We start from the raw sequence: 14,370 nt of genomic DNA, 5'->3' as shown, positions 1-14,370 counted from the left end.
GAAATAAAGTAACAAAAAACGGGGGGGAAAGCACCCAAAACCGCGAAATCCGCGGGGAAAAAAGCGCACACGCGCGCGTGCGCGCGCGGGAGGAGGGGCACATGCACGCGCGCATGTGCCCGTTGCCTGCGGGGCTAAGCCCCCGACCTAGTAGAGACCTAGCGACGCGTCTGCGCGAGAGAGAGAGAGAGAGAGAGAGAGAGAGAGAGAGAGAGAGAGAGAGAGAGAGAGAGAGAGAGAGAGAGAGAGAGAGACGTTAATGCATTACCTAATTCTTACCGCAATCTATTTCAGATACACATTTTAGTGTACTGTTTAAACAGGAATGTTTGTAATGCACCGTCCAGCCATAATCTTTTAGAATTAGATTCAGAACAGAGTAACAGCCCTGTAGTGTCTCCATATTGGTAAGCTGTGTGTGGACGAACATTCACAAAGGACAAGAAATCATGATTCATTTCAGCCGGTCTTTAAGTAAGAGAATAATGGGTGCACACTGATGGTGTACTGGCTCAGATGCTTGTCTGTGGCTCAGATGCTTATTTCTGGAACCATGTGAAGCCCGGTGGTCTAAGGTAAAACCTGTTAGAATCTTACTCCTATGCCTTCCTTTCAACTTCCCAAAGTTCTGCCCCCGTCTTTCGAACATTCCCAATTTTCTTATTATAGAAAATAAGATTAGTATTTTACTTAGATTGCTACTAAAATTATATTAGTCTGTCTCCCCAGCATGCTCTCCCTCCCAGCTTTTATACAGTCTGTGTCCCTTTCAGCTTACATGACTGCATCCCTCTCAGCTTTTATATTGTCAATTAGATTCCTGTTTTGGGATTAGGATCTCACTGGCCCTGCGGGTGAGAAAAAAAGCGGTACATTTTATTATATGTGTTATTTTATGTTAAAAAGAAGAGCAAAGCTGGTCATTGCAATACAAAAGCAAAGCAGATTTCTTATTTTTTCAAGACAAAGACAAAGTCAAATTGTACCTGTTAGTTGCTAAAAATGTTCAAGGGTTTTGTCTGACAACGGACACAAAGCTGTCGCCTCTGGGTTGAGGCGATATACCTGCTCCATAACTTGTGTTAAACCCTGATATTTTAACATGTTTGTTTAATATTGTTAGCACTGTCTGAGGATTAGGCTTGTCACACCAACATTTCATTTCATTAACACAGCTCATTGTGTCTCTGTCCGTGGTGCTGACATGATCAAATTGTGCCCCACTCTCTCGCTTTCATTTTGTCTCTCTTTATTTTGGTCCCAATATAAATCTTGCAGGAGTGAACAGTTTAAACTTTGCTATGGGTGGGATCGGGCGGTCTGCGTAGGGGGTGGTGATGATCAGAAATCCAGCCGGAACAGGATTAAGTGAACAGTCCCGTGCAGGGTTCTACTTTCTATCTCCCCCTCACTCTCTGGCCATTTTAACACATCTGCTATATGTATGGGCCATGACCATTTATTTACATTTACACACACACACACACACACACACACACACACACACACACACACACACACACACACACACACACACACACACACACACACACACACACACACACACACACACACACACACACACATTTTGTCCAAACCTCATAAAAATGTATTTGAGACAACAAGATTTATGTGATATTGACCATCAAATAGTTAAAAAAAAATAATATAATATTTAATGCTGTTTTCTTAAAGGAGGAGCCCTATTTATGTATGTTTTCTTTTCTTTTTTTTGACAGAAACTGCCATACGTTATGAACCAAATTTGACTTATATATTGAGTAGCCTCAATAGAGCCAAAAGCCATTAAATTTGTATACATTTTGGACACGAGATATTCAAAAAGATGAGCAATAAGTTGTAGAAACTAAATTGTGTACTTTTATTTTCACGTCAAAGGGTAGGCTTTACTTTGTCCATGAGTGCGGACAGTTCCTTTGTAGTTCTTCTTGTGACCATGAGGGCAGGTCCATTTCTGACCTGTCAGAGTTCTAGTTTCAGGTCTATCTGTCATACGTGCCTTCTCTCTTTGGGAAGATTGATAGAGAGTAGGTTCGCTTTTTGAATGCCTTGATCCAAAATGCTTTACAATGTGTTAAATTCACCCATCCACATTCATACGCACGCACGCAGGCACGCAGGCACGCACGCACGCACGCACGCACGCACGCACGCAGGGCCGGCCCTAGGATTTTCGTGGCCCTAAGCAAGATTTCTTTTGGTGCCCCCCCCAAACACCCCCATTATAAAATCATTGTCATTTTTTATTGCATACTAAAATAATAACGCTAGTTGTTGGATCGGAGATACATGACATAATTACAATATGAAAGTAAAAATTAAAACACACACACACACACACACACACACACACACACACACACACACACACACACACACACACACACACACACACACACACACACACACACACACACACACACACACACACACGTGCACACACTCAAAGGATTGAATACTTCACTTCATTTACCTCATTCTGTCCTTTAGGTTTTCAGTCATTCCCTATTTCTCTATGCCTTCCCACTCTTACTTCTGTACAGATGTGTGTCTGTCTGTGTGTGTATTCATGTGAATCTGTGCCTCTGGCTGGTGTGTGTGTGTGTGTGTGTGTGTGTGTGTGTGTGTGTGTGTGTGTGTGTGTGTGTGTGTGTGTGTGTGTGTGTGTGTGTGTGTGTGTGTGTGTGTGTGTGTGTGTGTGTGTGTGCAAACGTCTTCATTTCTGTGTGAGGGTTTGCGTCCATGCCAAACACTGTTCCCACATAACAGGATTATCATTTTAAGCGGATTCCCTCTAACTGAGCCAGTTGGATGGATAAACCGCTGTATGGTTGACTCCGCTGGCAATGAGTCAAGAATCACTTCAGAAAGGATGTCTGAGAACAGCCAGCATCCTTTTTTTAAAGACAGTGGGTGGTCCTTGCGTGCCTGGTGCATGGTGGAGTACTGAGGGACTAAGAGACAAATCATACTGCCAGGAACAGTCAACTGTTCTAGCTTTCCGCTTATGACAATGCACATGGACAGATGCACATTGAATGGCAGTAATGCAGTTCTCTGACTCAGTGTGTTATTTAAAGACTTAACCAAGAAGACCTTCCATTCTCCACAACATACAGTACAGTACCTGCGCTGTGAAGGAATAACAATTCACAGTCTGCACTTTTACACTGTGAACACCCACTCTGAGTCTGACTAATATTGACATATTCATTGTACGATAGTGTCACACAAAAAGTAGCAAACATATCAGATGCGGCACGATCTGATACAACGTGGCACGTTGTGACCTTTTTTAAGTTTGAAAGTGAAAGTGGTTAAGTGTGACTGTGGGGTTTTATAAATATTGAACCAATGAGACGTTTTAACAAGACAAGTCAACCTTGTGACTAAATAGCAAATTTGATCCATTTGAACCCATTATTTTTTTCCATTTCCACTCTATACTATATTGAATATACTGTGTGTGTGTGTGTGTGTGTGTGTGTGTGTGTGTGTGTGTGTGTGTGTGTGTGTGTGTGTGTGTGTGTGTGTGTGTGTGTGTGTGTGTGTGTGTGTGTGTGTGTGCGTGCGTGCGTGCGTGCGTGCGTGCGTGCGTGTGTAATAGTTTATCACAAGGCATTTGCTATTACTGAATATTATCCAATCATGGACTGCTGCAATCATGGCAGAGGTAAGGTTGGATACATGCTGATGATTTCTTAATCACATACCCATATCCTTATTGATTTGATGTATACATGGAGATGTGTGACAGAATGGCCTCTAACCCCCCTTTTGAAGTGTGTTGGATAAATGCCAAGTCAAGAGGTGTTGTATTGAGTGGTGACTGTGATAACAACAACCCTGTCTGGTCTAGTGGCATCTTGAGGTGTCGAGAGAGAGAGAGAGAGAGAGAGAGAGAGAGAGAGAGAGAGAGAGAGAGAGAGAGAGAGAGAGAGAGAGAGAGAGAGAGAGAGAGAGAGAGAGAGAGAGAGAGAGAGAGAGAGAGAGAGAGAGAGAGAGAGAGAGAGAGAGAGAGAGAGAGAGAGAGAGAGAGAGAGAGAGAGAGAGAGAGAGAGGGCAGTTGACCTGTCAGTAGTTGACACATATTAACCTTCTGATGTCTCAGCCTCACGCACGCACGCACGCACGCACGCACGCACGCACACACACACACACACACACACACACACACACACACACACACACACACACACACACACACACACACATGCAGAAGCATCACACCCTGGCTATTTGATCAATGGTTGTCTGCTTCCACCAAATCCATCCTACAAACAGAGCTGAACAAACAGGCCCTGCTAATCCGCTAATCCATAACCTACTTTATAACCTACACACATGAGGAACACACACACACACACACACACACACACACACACACACACACACACACACACACACACACACACACACACACACACACACACACTTGCGTGCATGTGTGCACAATCAGATGCCATATGAATAGCAAGACCACACATTCAGATAAACACACATACGCACGCACAAACGCACACACACACACACACTTAAACACACACTATCAGTCACTTCAGCCCATTATCCTCTGTGCCCTCTTTGTCAACATGATGTCTCATAGTCTCTTACAGCTTGATAAGAAACAGAGAGGTTAATAGGGATTAATGGACACACACGCGCAAACACAAAGTAAACGCATACACACACTCATTCATATACATGGTACTCAAGTGTTAAGGAACGCACACAATGTGCGTGCGTGCGTGCGTGCGTGCGTGCGTGCGTGCGTGCGTGCGTGCGTGCGTGCGCGGGCGCATACATTGAGGTGATGTGTGTGAGGTGTGCATCCAAGCGTGTACGTGCATTTGATTAATCAAATGAAAGCATGGTGTAGCTCCCTGTCTAACAGTGCTCCCACGAACTGATAGGAGAACTGAAGCATGAACGAACCATAAAGACCTTGTCAAGATGTCTTAATGCTCTCTGTTTATATGCGATGCGAGAGTGTGGACACCACATCGGGACTCCTGGATTGATGCCCACTCCCTCCTATTCAGCTTTGGGGTCTTGGGCTCTTCAGTGTTGCTGGCTCTGTTGTCAGGCTGCAGTGTGACTACATAGGTGGTGCAACTCTTTCCCCTCCTGGTGCCTTGTGGCTCCCACAGTGTCAGTTTGCTCGCCGCCAGGTCCAGCCAGGTGCCTGACACAGTGCCCACCACCTGTGGGAGGCCTCGGTAGAGGTCCACATTTCTGATATGGTCAGTCCATGTGGCATTAAGTGCCATTCGTAGCATTGTTTTTTTTTCTACTGTAGCCTGTTTATATAAAGACCTCGTAAGGATGTCTTAATGCTCTCTGATCTGTTTATGTAAAGGCCTTCTAAGGATGTCTTAATGCTCTCCGTTTAGTACCGCGGGTGGCCCCACTGCAGCGTCTAATGTGATTCCCATCCATTCGACGGAGCAGAGAGAGATTCTATCAGTGATGTGGTGTAGATGATCACACATCACTGACAAATATTCACATCATTTTCATGTTATATAGCCAAAGTCGGTTCACTCCGGCACCATCTTGGAAAAGCCCCCGGGCAGTACATTCTGACTAACAAGACAAGTCTCCTAGCTCTAAATCTAAATCTAATGTTCTGACATACATATTATCATATATATTTTATATTTGGGAACATTGGTGACTGATACAACATGAAGTGTTAACAGTAGTTCTAAAGGACACTCTTTTCGTATAGAAAAGCATATATTTCCAGTTACTGATGACCACCAGTTCATTAAACGATGACATTAACATTCAATCCAAGTCTATGACTGGTGGATTTTCTTAATGACATGCAGAACGTTTTGTTTATAGGCTTTGTTGATAGCAGAGTCTTATGTTGTTTGTGTTGCCTTCTTTAGCGACTCAATTTATCTTATTCTAATCTGATAGAGTCAACTCTATCACACTGTCTCTGGTTTATCTAGTCAGCTACAGTGTGTCTCTGATAAGATCCGTTTGACTGATTATTTTTCATATCACAGGAGACTCACCATATAATCATTTTCATGTTTCTGCTGTTATGTTTGTTCATTCAAGGCAGTCTCTATCTGCCTTTCTGTCTGTCTTCGCTATGTCTCTCTCTCTGTCTCTCTCTCTTAATCTATAGGATTTTGCTTGGGGTATCTTTTTTTGGGATGTAGGAATGATATGTGAACTAGAAAAAGTGCTCCTCGGAGCACAGGTCTCCGCCAGGTAAGGTAGGTTATTGTGGCCTCCTAGTGGCGCTCTAATAGGCCATTTTGAAAAGGGTGCCATTTCTTCTTAGGCCTCTGATGGCAATCGGACACTGCATTCATAATTTTTTGCTAAATTAGACCTGCTGGTAGTGCTATAAAAGGCCAATGTGGAAAGGGTGGCATTTCTTCCTCGACGTAGTGCAAATGTGCGTGCAAAGTTACACCGCAATCGGACGCTGCGTTCATGATTTGCGGCATTTTGTTCAAAACGGGCCACTCCTGCAACCTTTAGATGTCAATCTTAGCCAATCAGGATGGAATATGAAAAATGTAACAGATCCGTCTTGATCACATGACGAAAGAGATCATATGTACCGATTTGCGTGAAATTTGGATAACATCTGAAGGAGTAATATCCTAAAATGTGTTTTACATAAGTCGGCCTCCTGGTGGCGCTATGAAAGGCAGATGTTAAAAATGCACGGCAAAGGTTTTTCCTTGGCCTATAGGGAGTGCACATACAAAGTTGAATGTGTTTTGCAAAAAGCGGCCTCCTGGTGGCGCTATAATAGGCCCATGTGGAAAAATTTGGGGCATAGGTTCTGAATTGTCATCCAGGGAGTGTGTGTGAACAGTTTCGCTGCGATCATGCCAACGGCGTGGGAGATTAGCTGTTCACAGACGGACAGACGGACACACACACACACACACACACACACACACACACACACACACACACACACACACACACACACACACACACACACACACACACACACACACACACACACACACACACACACACACACTGACGGACGGACAGGGTGCAAAACATACTCTCTCGCCATGCCTTTCGGCCTGGCAGAGACAACCAGAGCATGTGAGTGCAGTTGACAGGGAGAAATGCCACGCCATGCTCACAAGATGCTCTTCCTCGAAGAGAAACACAAAAACACATGCCATCCAATTTCAACGCCTAAGGAATTACTAGGCTATACCTTTTACTAAGAGACATAGGCATTGTTCATTGTTTGGGGCAGCTTTGGCCTAAAGGTATGAAGAGTGTACTTGTTGCTGGAAGGTTCCTGGTTTGATTCCCCAGACCGGCAGGAAGAATCTGGATGGGGAAGTGATTGGCCACCACTGACCCCTCCCCCAACGCCATCAGTATAAGACAGAGGTTGTACTGGTCAGCTCCCATGGGTTTTAATGTGTGTGTCTGTATGTAGAGTGTGGCTGAAAATAAGCACCCTAGCTTACCTCCCTGGTAATTCATTACCAGTATTATTATTATTAAGTATATATTATACTTATTTATTAATTATAAAGGATAATTAATAATTAATTTAAATTGTCTTGAGTGGCAAAAGCACCTGGACCTGCACCGGAGCTCTCTGCTCGCCTCTGCTCACATGCTCTCATGGCAGCATGGATATGGGTAACACAGTGAGAGACAAGTGTTTGTGGTCGTGCAAGACAGATGTTTCATCAAAGAGACTGAATTCATTCTCTTTCTCTCTTATCCTCTTCTCTGACTTCAGTTAAGCTTGTTTGCATTTAGACAATTTTTACAAAGACTCACAACACCCCCCCCCCCCCTCTCTCTCTCTCTCTCTCTCTCTCGCTCTCTCTCTCTCTCTCTCTCTCTCTCTCTCTCTCTCTCTCTCTCTCTCTCTCTCTCTCTCTCTCGCTCTCTCTCTCTCTCTCTCTCTCTCTCAGGTCAGGTGGACGAAGACAGCAGGCAGTGCGTCAGAGAAGTTCCAGGAGACGTCCATCTACAATGAGACGCTGCGTATCAAAGTCATCCAGAGAGTGCAGGGGGGCCGCTACTACTGCAAGGCTGACAACGGGGTGGGGGTGGCTGCTATCAAGTCCATCCGCGTAGATGTGCAGTGTAAGTGGACAGGGATACAGAACCAACAGAGATGAAAAGATATATTTACATAGTGCCCTTCCACTTCATCTTCACCACAAAACCACTATGGCCATTCCCACTGTATGGAGGGCGAGAGAGAGAGAGAGAGAGAGAGATTGGATGGTTGAATGAATGATGAAGTTCCACATGGGCGTGGCTTTCCACAGGAGTATCTGAAGTGTTTCAAATGTATTCTTAACAAAAACTTTCAGTCAAAAATCCACATTCTCGTAAATTCCAAATTCTAATTCTCCAGCTATAAATCAGCTGTTTTTCCTCTGAAATTGTGTTTTGATGTATATGATTATTTGATTAAATTCAACTTTAATTCTACAGAGATGTATTTGGCCAGATACTCCTGGGGAGTGGTGGAGTTGGTGCGATAGATTAACAATGTTGATAATACGTTTCTACCAGGTGGTACGGGCTCCCTAGCCCACTGTTTCTCAACCAAGCAACAGTCCAGTCCGTCTGTCCTGCTCATAAACCAGATGCTTTTTTTTACCCAACAAGGTCTTCTTTGTAACGGATGGTATTGCATACTACAATGTTACCCCCGTTTTCACTGAACCCATCAAGACCTGAAGCCGATTCTAAAAAATGTCTTCTAAATACCTAACAGTTTTCTGAAAAAAACCTATGTTTCTATGATCAGTGGTTCTATGTCAAGGAACCCAAAAATTATATATATTTGGCCGCGGACCCCCATCTCAAAATATTTTGACGGAACCCAAATCAATCTAGGGACCCCCAGAAGAAGATTTGAGTTAAACATGTTCGCTTTAAAAAGATTTGCACAAATTTTCACGATTTTTCAAAAAAATAGCAGATCTACATGAGCTTGTAGATCTGCTATTTCTAAATAGCCAAAGTATAGCCACATGTGTTCCCGGTTTGAATGGGTTAACTGTAGGGAAGCAGGCAGAAAAGAAAGCATCAAAGAAATCCCTTGACAGGTTTCAAGCATAAACCAGTGGGGATCCATGAGAGACAGGAGTCTACGCTGTCACCATGCCACTGCACATGGGACAGTTACCAATTGACAGCGCATACTGTATGTCCCTTTGGACCAGCCCCCCTTCTCGAATCTAGAGAGAGAAATGATTGACGTACCCCCGTATATTAGCACGTACTAACAAAGACATTTCATAACAATTCTAGATGCCATTTGATGTCAATTTGCTTCGATAACATGCAACACCTGAGAAGACACTACAATACCCAGAATTCATAAATACTTGTTTCTCATGCAGTCATTAGGAGCATTGATATTGTATTTAACTAAATTAAATTAAATAATTAAAAAAGACTCAAATACTAAATTGACGCTCAGCACTGAAAACCCCCTGGAGTCAAATTAAAACAGTGAATTAGCAAAGGCCATTAAATAGTATAATGGCAAGGATGTCACATAATCTAAAAATTGTGTCTCCATCACAACTTTGTGTTTGTGATTCCATGATGACAAATTGTACAAGCAAACATAAATCTAAGAGAAGGAGGACAAAGGAGGGTGTCCTTGCTTTTATCTGTCATTAGAGAACATTTTCAATAAAAAAGAAAAGAAACACTCTTTGGAATTAAGGGAGTGCCAGTGCTTTTAGCACAGGGAGCCAAGCCACTCCTTTGAAAGTGCATACCATCTAAAATACTCATTATTTTTTTAACCCAGTATGCTTTGGCCTCCGAATACACTCTGCACAAACTGCACCCCCATTCCCCATCCCACCCCAACTGGGTGGTCTTTGTACAGTGTTTTGAAAGACCCCCTCTTCACTGCCGACAGTGAAGGTTCAGTGTCTTGGAGCCATGTTGATCTGTCAACATGTCAAGGTTGAGAAGCAGTGCTTGGTTATAGGGGCCCCGTGCTGCTGTCCGTTTCGCCGTCCCACTGTCCCTCTGAGTCAGGGGCCAGGCCATGGAGACCAGGCTGGTTCACTGGGGGTCGCGTGCGCAGGCACACACATGTGCACGCAGTCGCCCACACACACACACACACACACACACACACACACACACACACACACACACACACACACACACACACACACACACACACACACGCATATAGCTGTTTCACCCCCACGACTCTTTTCTTTTTGTCTCTCATGACCCCGTGGGTCATGTGGAAAGCAAAGACGGACGTAGAAAACAAAAGACCACCAATCCCTCTATGCCCCCTCCACTCTTGTTTTGATGGGGTCAGTGTCCCCGGGGTCCCAGCTCTGCGCGGGGTTGGTAATTGCAGGCAGCCTCTGGGTATTCAACAGGTTGTGTTGCATTTGTGGCCCTGACAGCAGCTCTGTGATGCTAACCATCATTGACAGCCCCCCCCCCCACACTACACATACACACTCTCAATCGCTCTCTCTCTCGCCCACCCACACACATACACACAAACACGTACCCATTAGCACCCAGACAACATAAGGTGATATTGGAGTGATGTACTAATTAGACCAACACATAGAGCTGGTGAGAGAGAGAGAGAGAGAGAGAGAGAGAGAGAGAGAGAGAGAGAGAGAGAGAGAGAGAGAGAGAGAGAGAGAGAGAGAGAGAGAGAGAGAGAGAGAGAGAGAGAGAGAGAGAGAGAGAGAGAGAGACTGTATGTAAGGACGTGTACACTGTACAGGCCTTCCGGCCTAGCAGAGATAATAAGCCAATTATCTAAAAGTGGTTATGAATTTGATATCAAACCCAAAAGTTTAATTATAGTAAACGGTGTGCATTATGGTTAAATGCAGTGCATACTGTCAGAACAAAGTAAACAATGTACGGTATCTATAATTCAGTACATACTGATAGCAAACAATGTGTAGTACCAGCAGTAAAACAATACAGCTACTCATAGCAATACATTCAAAAGCAGACTGTTAAGCTCTCTTTGTACTCCTTCGCACGAGAGTGTTGCATTGTTAGCTTGTAGATCTGTTATTTTTGCCAAGCGACACCGGTGTACTTTGAATTATAGGCTTTAGCAAAGCACTGTATAATTTATGTTGTGTTTAGTGAGTGAGAGAGTGTGTTTGTTTGGGGATACCTTATGCAGGGCTGCAGTTTCAGCAAACATGCTCGCAAATATTGTCTACTTGGTAGCTTGTACCTCAGCTTTAATGTGTTTACTATATGTCTAGAAAGCCATCTCTCTCAACTAAATGTAAGTTTGTAAGTCCTTAATAATGAAATGGGCTAGATGCTGAGATTACAGTAGACCTCACCAAGTTGTGGCTGGACACATGTTTTAATCCCCTTGTCTTAGTGTTCTTGTTTGTTGTACTAGTATCCATAGAATCCTTGTTGGTTTCACCATGCTGTCTTAAATCAGTGTTAAGGTTTGTTGTGCTGCCGCTGTATTTAATCACTCTACAAACCTTACAAATGGCCAGACTTGTCCAATGTTCCGTCTGTCTTATAAAACCCATACGTCTTCCACTTTATATTTCAGAAAGTTTGCACTGGTGCACTGTAAATAGTGTCGGCATTGTTTGTTTACCTCGCAGCACTGTCGTACAAAAGGTGTACGTGAGCAAGAGAGGCAATGAGAGGTGGTCATTATTTTGTTGAAAGTAATAATTTGTAGCATTAGATGAGAGAGTCTTCCACAGAAGCCTACTTTTTACTAAAGTAGAATTAGCAGAACAGCTTCAGTCAACCGACTTTTAGAACTGGACAATCGACCAATATATTACCGTACATTTAGAATCAAAATGTTGAAGCACGGACCCCTAGATTGATCAACATTTTAAAAACTGTCAAAACATCTTTACACCTAATATCACTCCATTCAAACCCCCAATGTGAACCAGCTGCTCCATGACCCTCGACACTCTGACCAGTGAGACAGTGGGGCAGTGAGCGGGCGGGATTAACTCTGAGTATAGCCTCTACTGATGGGATGGACTTGGTTCAGAAACCCACTGAACGGTTAACAGCTTCCTTCTTGTGTATAAGCTTAGCTTAGCTCAGAACAGATATTGCCTGAAATACCCAATGGGTTATTAGGGCTGAGGCTAATAGCTAGCTTAGCAGAGGTTGTGCCTCTCCCTGGAGGATTCATTAGCATCTTCAAGGACACTCACAGGTAAGTGGAGATGTTGTTGTTGATGATGATGATGATGATGATGATGTTGATGATGTTGATGTTGATGATGATGATGATGATGATGATGATGATGATGATGCATTGTTTATTTATTTGAGTATTTTGCTTTGGTCTAGCCACAGTGTTTGGTGCTGCAGCTTGTGTTAAGAGAAACTGCATAGTGTGAACTGAGTGCCCTGGGTTTGATGGTTTATGTTGTGTGGGCGTGCTATACTGTACACGCGCACGCACGGACGCACGCACGCACGCGCACACACACGCATCGCACACACACACAAACAAACTGAAGCTCTGACCTTTAGTTGAGATTCAGTCTCAAGTACCCTGAATATTCTCTGAGCATAGAAATACAATGTCCATTTGACTTCCTGCGTGACTTTTTCACAGGATACTATATATTGCTCTCTGTCTCATTTTGTCTCTTTACATTTACTTGCTCTCTGTCTCTCTTTCTGTTTCTCTCTACGTTTGTTTCTCCTCTCTCTTTCTTTTTTTCTCTCTCTACCTCTTGCTTCACAGTTTCTTTGGTTCTTGCTCCCTGTGCTGTCCCTGTTTGATTCTTTATATTACTGTGATTTTGCATCAGATTTTTTTCGGTTTCTTTATGATTCTCTTTCTGTTTCTGTCCTCTTTCTCTCCTTCAGCCCACCCTCTCCACCCCCCTTCGTTTCTCATCTCTCTCCTTTCTCCCTTCCTTTCATCCTTCCCCGATCGTTTTATTTCTCGCTCTTGCATTTCTTTACCAGGGAGGGGCCTTTGTTCCCTCTGCAAGACGGCTGAATACATTTTGATAGATTTTTCACTTAAACTGTGATGCCAAAATCCCCATGTTGTCTCTCGTTGTGCATAAAACAAGAAGATGAAAAGAGAAAGAGTGCGAAAGAGGTAATGAGTTGAGGTGCAACTATTACTATTACAGTACAGTAGCTATAGACGGTGTCGTGCGCAGAGAACGGCCAAGAATAGCAGACCACCAAGCTCACAACGGTTGTATCTGTGATGCGATGTGAGCTTATGTCAGCTATTATGTCAGCTAAGTATATTTACCTTCATTTGCCTTGTTTAGCCTACTCACAGGAGGACGAGGACATTGAATGAAATCAGCGCACCCCAAAACAACATGTTTGGGGATCTGTTGGGAATTGATTACATGAAACCGGCACCTGTGCGTGCAGTCTCAATGTTTGTAAACAAATAATTTGTCTAGGTAGGATGTCACACAATGCGTGGGTCACAGCTTTGGTAGCATGTACCGGTACCCTCACAACAAAATCCAATGTTAACTTAACTGTGAAGGTTTTTACACAGTGATGAAAGAATAATCCAAAAATGTGTTGTGGAATTGTTCATCTGGAACTATTCATTTGGTGATGCACCTTCAAACAGGTTGATGCTTTTATTTGTGGCAAGAAATTCATCTCATTTTTGAAAAATAATGATGATGCTTTATAGCCTCGTAATGTCCCCACTCTGTGAGGATGGACTCATGACAGCAACTCCAGTTTAAATTAATGTGAGTTAATCACACAAAATAAATGCTCCCGGTGTGTAAGAACCATGTAAAAACAGACATGATAATGGTCAATTTTAAACTCTCATAGTTTTATCTAAAAAGGATTTTGCTTTGCACTTTTTCGTCTGTTGATTAAAAGTAAACATGACGGATTGCAGATAGCAGCTCTTAAAGGGTAAGACCACTTTGGTAGAGGTTTGGGTTGTGTAGTTACCTTGCCATGATGTAACTCCAAAGGTGGGCAAGAAATACAAAATAATTGCTCCATTGATTAGAAATTGATAACTCAAAATATGCTCCTCATTGACTTACATTGTACGGTAAATAGCTCTCAAAGTCACTCTTTTAGCACATAAATGAACCCAAACATAGCTGATTCAGAATTATAGGGCATCACCAAACCCAGTACTGTTTGTTTTTTTAATAAAAATGTCAACTTCCTGTTGATTTTACTATTTGAAGATCTGGATCCGGATCCGCCGATCCAGTCCGGGTTTTCTACTTATTAAAAATGGCAAAATCAACAGGAAGTTGACATTTTTATTAAACCCAGTAAAAAAACAGTACTGGGTTTGGTGATGTTCTATATTGTCTGAATCAACTT

The 14,370-nt window shown here is 43.1% G+C and overlaps 1 pseudogene across 1 annotated transcript in view; it reads left to right on the top strand.

Moving 5' to 3' along the window:
- The window catches only part of LOC311046362 (MAM domain-containing glycosylphosphatidylinositol anchor protein 1-like), a 191,344-nt pseudogene that overhangs the window by 55,611 nt on the left and 121,363 nt on the right, over positions 1-14,370 (top strand). The window contains exon 4 of the transcript XR_014602894.1: positions 7,956-8,130. The product of XR_014602894.1 is annotated as an MAM domain-containing glycosylphosphatidylinositol anchor protein 1-like (transcript). The remainder of the gene's footprint in view (positions 1-7,955; positions 8,131-14,370) is intronic.

The sequence above is a fragment of the Gymnoscopelus microlampas genome, assembly GCF_963454915.1.
Source record: "Gymnoscopelus microlampas genome assembly, chromosome: 1".
NCBI classification, from domain to species: domain Eukaryota; kingdom Metazoa; phylum Chordata; class Actinopteri; order Myctophiformes; family Myctophidae; genus Gymnoscopelus; species Gymnoscopelus microlampas.
The sequence above is the reverse complement of the archived record's forward strand: the minus strand, read 5'-3'. Positions and strand labels throughout refer to the sequence as shown.